At 39.6% G+C, this 2563-nt stretch overlaps 1 long non-coding RNA gene across 1 annotated transcript; it reads left to right on the top strand.

The window, feature by feature from the left end:
* Positions 1–274: 274 nt before the first annotated feature.
* LOC136651075 (uncharacterized) lies at positions 275–2226 on the top strand. Its single transcript, XR_010794490.1, has 2 exons — positions 275–387; positions 1956–2226. It is a non-coding gene; the product is annotated as an uncharacterized lncRNA (long non-coding RNA).
* The last annotated feature ends 337 nt before the right edge of the window (positions 2227–2563 follow it).

The raw sequence follows: 2563 nt of genomic DNA, 5'->3' as shown, positions 1-2563 counted from the left end.
AATATGAATGCAGTTGCATTTGCTGGGACTTAATTTTGGTTTGAATGGGCAGAATATTTTAAGCAGACATTTCAGGTTCCAGGAGAAAAAACATCATTTAAAAGATGGACAAAAGTAGGTGGATAGTATCATGATCTAAATGGATGAGGTGAAATAAATGATGTTGTTTGATTCTCCGACACCAAATCAGACCTTCTGTCTAGTGACTTAAATTGGTCACATTATCAACCAGTCACTATTTATTGATTCCAGACCAGACCATCTTCTGAACTGAAAGTCCTTGAATCTGCTTTTGACTTAAGAAAACTCTAATAAAAACTGAAACCTTGATATTTACTAAAAAAAATAAAAAAGGATGTTGAAGGCCAATTCTATTGATTTCAAAAGGTGAGTTAGAAATGCTTGTATAAAGAAATAAAACACTAACTGTGCAACCCTATCCATGTCTACTCAGAAATACGTCTCATTGTTTTTGATGGAGCTCACTCCCAGGAAAGTATGTACAGGATTGCAGCTTTAAGCTATCATTGAGTCACACTGACAATCATTAATTAAAATATTAACATTCCAGAATTAAAATTGCTCTGCCTTGTTTCTCATCTGCTCCCAAATAAAATGTCTTACAGTGTTTCTGGAACACACTCAGTTTCAGATTTTCGTAAGTCTCCATTCTCCAGAGGGTGGAAATTCCACAGTCACTAGAAAAGATTTCAACCATGCTAAAACTATGCAGCCAGATAAATCTATAATTTTCCATATTCTGCCATTAATGATCCTTTGTCACATATTCATAGGAAGCTTTCTATCCCCCTCTCACTAATTCCACAGATCTTGATCTTTTCTCCTCTGCTTCATTTCCTGTGGCAATCGTCATTCCATAACATAGAAATTCCACTTTCAAATTGCCTCACTGCCCTCCTTTAGAGACACACTTTAAGTTAAATTACCCCTGTGTAAGCCACTGCAACATAAATTCACATGTTCACTAGTAACTACTTGTACTGCTATTGCAAGGTTCACATGAAATTTGGGGAAGAAAAAAACATACCTCCCAAGGTCAGGATCCAAAAAGAATAAAGAAATGGAGGATATAAACTTAAAACTAAACAAGTATAGTTATTTCCATAAAAACCTTCCCATATTCAAACCTGATAAGGCATTCCCACCAGCGAAGTATGACATTAATTGTCTCACTGAGCTTCTGGTGTCATGGCCGACATATGACCTGGATATTGCAAGAGACATTTGCGGAACGGCTTATTTTACAAAGCCATAAACTTTAACGTTGGTATAGCAGCAGCCAGTTGATGCTGTGAGCCCAGTGACACATTTCATTCATTAACTGAAGCATGTCTGTCAAGATCTCCAACGCAGTTTAACTAGATATGGCAGACAATTTTCGAAGAGGCCTGAGCACCTAGGAATAAATACAGCTTATTAGGCAATAGCGCCAAGGGCATGGTATTGTTCATTGCAAGGCCCTTGTTGAAGCTTTGCACTGCGACCCTTTGTGCTGTGGGTAATTTGGCCACAAATGCTCCAGGCTGCTGCCCACTTAATATGGCTTGTGATATATCTTTATTTGGGAATCAGGCATCTCCATTCCATTTCATGAGTTTCCCCCTGCAGCTTATATGGGGGGGGGGGGGGGAGAATGATGTGTGGTAAAAAGACAGCTTTGATATGAATATAGCTACTAAATATAGCCAGGCTGCATGCAAAACAACGTGTCAAAGGTAGGTAATGCAAAATGAGGATGATTAACATTTGAGGTCAGCCAGGAATTACATATATCCAGACTTGTATCCCTGTGTGGCATATGGTAGGCAATGTTTTAAATAATAATAATAATAAAAAAAAAAAATGATGAGCTTAGCAAGACTGTATGCTGGAGGTGTTGCCATGTCAAGATTTCTTTGCAATACAATAAACTGTATCATCTTCATTTATTGCAGGATCGTAAATGGATATTTCTGCACCAAAGGCAGTCTTCCAGTTCTTTCCTTCTGGAACTAGCACCACACAAATTCAAATGCATCACCCGGCAAACTTTCTCTCTTTCTCTCTCTCTCTTTCTCCCCCTCTGTACAAACACACACAGTGCGGTGTGCATGTGTGCATGCATGTGTGTGAAAAATCTATGGCCAGTTGAGAGTGGATATATAAAAGTACTTAGTAAGGGTACTACTTGTGGCATAAAGTACCAATAAAGAAGTCTAAGCAGTATGAGCCTGGTTGTCCATTCATTTAGGGGCCCTGGGTCTCCCTATACCTCTAATATCACATCCCACCCCCTACAACATGGACCTACCCCCTTGGGATGAGCTTTGGAGGCTGGGGTAACCACAGGAACACACCTCCACCCCTCCCAGCTAAGGCGGGTATGAGTAAAGAAGCAAAAAAGCAGTCTAAAAGAGACATAGCTGAAAGCTGGAAACACTTTGTGGGTACAAGCCCTCTCTCTGAGATCTTCTGATGAGTCCGCTGCCCAGTGCATACGTATACTGCTTGCTTCTAACCCATTGCTTGCATATTAATTCAAAAATGTCAAAAGTCTCCAATG

The sequence above is a fragment of the Tiliqua scincoides genome, chromosome 5 (genome assembly GCF_035046505.1).
Source record: "Tiliqua scincoides isolate rTilSci1 chromosome 5, rTilSci1.hap2, whole genome shotgun sequence".
Taxonomy (NCBI): Eukaryota; Metazoa; Chordata; class Lepidosauria; order Squamata; family Scincidae; genus Tiliqua; species Tiliqua scincoides.
Note: the sequence above shows the minus strand (reverse complement) of the source record. Positions and strands in the feature narration are given on the sequence as shown.